The sequence below is a fragment of the Engraulis encrasicolus genome, unplaced genomic scaffold (genome assembly GCF_034702125.1).
Source record: "Engraulis encrasicolus isolate BLACKSEA-1 unplaced genomic scaffold, IST_EnEncr_1.0 scaffold_667_np1212, whole genome shotgun sequence".
Classification (NCBI taxonomy): Eukaryota; Metazoa; Chordata; class Actinopteri; order Clupeiformes; family Engraulidae; genus Engraulis; species Engraulis encrasicolus.
Genome location: NW_026945991.1, coordinates 4,998 through 10,905, shown reverse-complemented (window position 1 = coordinate 10,905; position 5,908 = coordinate 4,998). Strand labels below are relative to the sequence as shown.

Here is a 5,908-nt window from a genome sequence, read left to right as displayed (position 1 = left end):
CATGGCCCCCCCCTCCACCTCAATTTTTTTCCCCATGGCCCTCCCCCCACTTCAATTTTGTTTTCCCATGGCCCTCCCCCTACAGGTAAAAAAAAATATATGTAAAATTGGTAGATGAACAACCATCATGAGAACAGTCAGAGTAGCCTACATCAAGGGCGGTTGTCTGCACTATTATGTGCTATCGATATCAGTGGATACCTATGAGAAGCCGCTAGAATCTACCTCTGCGGCTGCATGGGATGCCTTTTAACTCCACTGTCACCAAGACAAATTGCCTTCACTATTTTTTTACGTGTTAAGTAATAATAATAATAATAATAATAATAATAATAATAATAATAATGATAATAAAAACTTCCATTTCAATACCAATGTCCGAGTTGTTACTACTGTAAACTACAAAGTGGAGAGAGTTTCCCCACCGCAGCTTCAATATTTCCCTGCTCGACAAGCAGCGCCTTTTTTTACATGTTCAGCAAGCGAAGCCAGGGACGCAGGAACTGGTTTTGACCAGGGGGTGCTGTGAAAAAAAAAATCTGTTTTTTAGCTGCAATTTCCTGCGTTCTAATCAATTTTAGGGTGAGGAATGGCGAATCACATCTGAATAACTTCCTCATGTTTTATGTAGCCTAAACAAGGATGGCTAGATTTAACTTTTTTTTTCTTTAACATCTCACTTTGACATTATTAAGTTCTTCTTGCGGAAGTGAAACGCGCACCTGATGTGGAGGTGAGGGCGTGTTCAAGAGCAAATCGCGCTGCCTTGACAGTTTGTCTCTTCAGCATGGGCTGTGTGCAATGTGTGAAATTAGAAGAAATGCTTTGACTAGGCTATGCGATGCACTCGTGAGAGGTGACCGGGCTTTCAAATAATTTAGATTTTCTTGCAATTGCGACTGTGGATCAGGTGCATCTCGATCAGGACCCCTGTCCTGTCTCCCAGACCGCGCATAAAAGCACGCACGCACACACACAGGCATAGCTCTACCTTCCCGAATGTAATAACACTCTGACGGCCAAAGAGTTCGGAATGTGATCGGAGCAAGAAGTAGGCTAAGCGCCAAAGCAGCTCGAGCCATTGCTGGCTATTGATACAGGGAGAGTGAGAAAGCCACCTTTAGTTTGCATTTAACGTAGGCCATATTTAAGACGCATTAATAGGTGGTGCTATGGTGGTCAAATCAGCAGCAAGAGGCAAAAGGAACAAATTGCCAAAACAGAACCAGTACAACATTCCAAAACATCCAACAATAGCACAGCCATTACACACCGCGGCAATTCAACTTTGACAACTGTGATGATAGACAAGCCAGGCACACAATCGGCTGTGCTCTCCTTCAGATTCACCCCATAGCCAACTCCGAGGCTAAGCTAGACTACTTCACCAGCAACAGGCAAGACCTAGCATACCAATACACGCTTGTACGAATCCAATCTCCACAGCAAGAAACAAAAGTCACTTCTTACCTGACACGATGCACAACTTTGGTGACATTCCCTTCACGCTTTAAATGTACATAATTCCTTGCTTAGTTGGTCCGTTTTTGTTCACCAAAGTGATGAGACTTCTCTTCACAACAAGTTAGCTCCTCCAATGGTTTCAAGACCTTATGATGCATGGCCAACACATCGCCCTTAATACCACTTTTATTACTACCTTGACACCACAAGCTAAACAAAACAAGCTCGCGTCACTGCACCGTTCTACCAAAGTACGTCTAGGGGTACTGTTCTTTCCCGTCTGGTTGGGGTCTTTAAGTTCTTTGAACACAAATGTAAAGCACACGGCGGTGCCAATAAATAAAATCATGACTTACCAGAGGCTGTGACCACCAGTTGACTACAACACCTCTCCAAAATTCCTCTGGAAATGCCCATCCAATTCGTTGTCAAAACTTCCCAAACTGTTATAGTTCACCTCAGCTAGTTTGATATTTGCTCACGGGCATTTCCTATGATGCTCAATGTTCCTCCGTAGCACTAGCAATCCTACAGTGAAAGAGAGTCAGCGCGGGCAATCTACAGTAGCTGCACCTGATAGTTTTTTGACTACAGATACACGCTTCAGTGCTATATGCACCGGGACCTTGCATCGCAAAGCGATGTGTTTCAGATGTTTTATTATTGTTTAAAAAAATAAATAAAAATAAAATAAAATAAATTCGTTTTTTTTCCCCATGGCCCTCCCCCTAACTCCGATTTTTTTTGCCATGGCCCTCCCCTCCACCTCATTTTTTTTCATCATGGCCCCCCCCCCCCCCCCCCCCCCCCCCCCCCCCCCCCGCCCCCCCCCCGTAAATTACGAACAGTCCCTAAGGCTTTTCATAGGCTTTTAGGCTGCTTGCACCACCCTGACATTTTCAAGTATTTTCATTTCATATATATATATATATTTGGAACCTGGAAGGTCTGAGGTTTCTAATGGTGTGACTTATATGTTTCAATGACAAAAACTCACAGAGTTACAGCTTTGTTTTTGGAGACTAATTGCCCTCTGAAGGGCACTCGGACCTCAGAGGGTTAAAGGGAAACAAACATTCAAATGACTGTTGTGTGTGTGTTTTTTCCGCTTCATTTAGTCCATACAAAAGGAGAAAGGGAGAATGTCACTTTGTCTCTGGATAATGTGTAGATGAAGTTGTTCTTTATGGATTGTCTTAACAAGCCTGCAACCATACCCACACAGCAGAGGACTCCGATGCGGAGCCGCGTTCAAGTCACCACATCCGTGTCACTGTCACATTCCTTTGGGTTCCACTTGGTGGATCAGGGTCGCCACCGTGCGCCGCCCCAAATTCTACTGTCAAAACGCGGACCATAATCGCATCCATATCTGATTCACAAACGCGGACGCGCTGTAAAATCTAACGGACATTGGTACAGTTTTTGTTGGGGCAGACACGACCGAACAGCGCTCTCCAGTAAGTATTGATTTATTTATATTAGGTGATACACAAAGGTACAAAAAGTATATCTGAAGCTTTTATACTATCAATGCTTATATTTCGTAGGATTTTGTTTTATGACTTTAAAAAGTGCCCTAGTTGTTTTCAAAACGAGACAGCTAGTTCATTCATTCAAAGACATGGAGAACTACATTGGCTATTGTAGTATTTCCTAAATGCTGTTAAAATATGATGCCATCCGATACATGGAGGAAGTGCAGTTGAATAAAAATTATCTACATTGTGCCCATTTTAACAGCCTTGTTTACGTTAGCTTGCTAGCCAGCTACTAGCAAACCGGTTGACTGAAGCAAACTTTTGTAAAGTTAAACGTAGGTCTAAGTGTTCAAATACTCGTATGAAACGGCTATATTGGTCTGAATTTGGCTCGTGGTACACTTTTACACGGATTGGTGATGCTCTCAACAGGTTTGGCACCAACTGTGTTTTTAACGGCACAAATCCTAAAGCGGTGGCATCATGTTTTCCTCACGTTAACGAAATCCAGGCTAATTATTTATTAGCAATTAATGGATGGCCATGAACTGCGCCATCGTCCCATATGCTGTCCATCATTGGTGAATGAATGAAGTAGCTGGGCTCATAGTTTGATACAGATGTCCGTGGTTGGGCTACAAATATCTGAATTTGTTCTTAATCTTGTGCAACAGTAAACAGGTGGAAATACCTCTGGGTCGGACAGGGCTAGCCGGTGTCCTGTCTATATGAGCGACCCGTCGAGATGTGATTCTCTTCACTACTGAGCATGCGCACGCATGCGCACACCCTCGCGGTGGTTTTCGCGGGTGATTGCCCATCGAATTGTGAGACCGCAAGTTACGATAGGATCCCCTGAGACTGTCAACTTTAGTGACTCAAACTGTAGCCTATGTCCTCCAGAGGTTACCACCAGTCATCCAGTCTAGTTAGCCTATAGCCTGTCCACCGACTGTCATGGACTGAAAGTTACGATATAGTCTATCCCCTGGGGGGAAAACGGGAAATAGCGTGGATCATCCAGCAGATCATTGGAAAATCTGCGAAATAGCGTGGCCTCGAACATTTGCTACTTTGTTGCCTAACCGTAATCGCTCACACACTCAGCCTCGAACATTGTAACATCGATCAGAAAAGACTATTTATGTAGAGGAGGCGTTCTCATTGCAAAATGGAAAAAATCGCCACCTCTGATTGAGCTGTCAAAATGCTCCCTCCACCCTTTTCATCCAAGCATTTGAATCGACTACATTGTAAAATGCCTGAACATGGTAGGCTAATAAGAAATGCACTGGTTGGGATGTTATGAAAATATGATTCCGGTCATTAAAAGACAGACATCTAGGCCTACCAAAACAAAGCCACAATACGCTATCTGCTATCTGGGGATATCTAAAGCGCGCTTGTTTATCCCCATACACATGATTTCATGTGGCAATTTGCCTTGCGAGCCCACGTCGCATTGAAACCAAACCAACAGCAAATGACTGCATTAAACAACCCATAGCCAGGCCCTGATCCCAAACACTTTCTCCAGTATTTGCGCAAACTCAACTCAGTCTCTTTCATATGGCACGCTCAAACGAGAGGCTGACGTGGTCAGCAGCCGCACGTTCTTATTAAACTCCGCACGAACGATTGCACACCCCTGTCCGTGAAATAAACAAAGTAATGGTTATTAAAACAGTCCTACGTGGACCGATTGAAACGCCTTCCGCGGAAAATCAAGGTCGCTCATTTAGATGAGGCATCGCAAATCGATAGAACACCACTATCGAATAGGGCGACCGGTCGCTCATCTCGACGAGGCAACACATCTCGACAGAACACCGGCTGTAATCCACCCTGCTACAGTGATGCCCGCCTGCCTCCCGGCTTTTACGACCAAGAGTAAGTAGGACATTGTACATCTTATAATATTCAACATCATTACTGTCACGGGATAGAGATGTGAAAGAGCGTTGGCCATTCCATATGCAATGCAATGTCAGATTGTCATCTTACGAAATGTAAATGAAAGCTCTAAGTTTAGCTCTGTGTTGCCTTTTCAGATCGGAGCGCTGATGTGATGTTTCCCCGTCGACTGATGAGGGAAGGAAGAGAAGGCAGCCACGACACGCGATTGTTCAACATGACAGTGAGACAGAAAAATAATGTCAAGATAAATAAAAAATCATGATGAGTGAAGTTCTTCGTCAGGTTGTGTTTTTTTCGGGATCTTATTTAAACGGTGTCTAGGCCAGGTCTGTGTTATCTGTAGAATTAAATCTAAATGCTGTTGTTGACATATGTATGTATGATTGACTGTGAATGTATTCTGTACCAGTACTGATCTGTTCCACGCCACAAGGGGGTGTTACCTATTTGATATGAGATGTGTATGATTGGTGACGTCACACCCCCTATATAAATGTATATTCTGGAATCGATCATTCTCTTGAGTGCTCTTGAGCCATGACCCAACCGCTCTTGAGCAGTGTGTTCATTCATACTTTAAAATAAATATGCCTTGAGGCTGACAGTGAGTTATTCGTCTTCGACTCTTTCTGAAACCTGCACATTGGACTTCTCCTGGTGATTGTAGCGCTCCTGCTAACAGGTTATGGGCCCAGTATCGACGACAATGTGCAGTAACGGAAAGTGGCGAACGTTAGCTAGTCAGCTAAAGTGTGATAGCTAGGTTAGCGCGGTAAAACCGGGAACGCTACGAAGCTGAGGAGAATGGCGCATCAAAAAGCAAAGTGGCCGGTGTTTGACGGTAGGGCCGAAGAATATGAGCTCTGGGAGGAACGGATGCTGTGCTGTATGCATCGTGTCGGTTTAAAAGACACTATTCTTCACGAGCCTGGTGAACCGCTGACGGCTGAGGAACGAGCCAAGGATGACGAGCTGAACGCTGATGCTTACTGCTCGTTGGCGCCATTACTCGACAACGTGAGTCTGGGACTGATATTCAGAGACTG

At 44.3% G+C, this 5,908-nt stretch overlaps 1 long non-coding RNA gene across 1 annotated transcript; it reads left to right on the top strand.

Annotated features, from left to right (window-relative positions):
• The first annotated feature begins 4,774 nt into the window (after positions 1 to 4,774).
• Positions 4,775 to 5,132, top strand: LOC134444688 (uncharacterized). The gene is made up of 2 exons (XR_010034066.1): positions 4,775 to 4,835; positions 4,997 to 5,132. It is a non-coding gene; the product is annotated as an uncharacterized LOC134444688 (long non-coding RNA).
• The last annotated feature ends 776 nt before the right edge of the window (positions 5,133 to 5,908 follow it).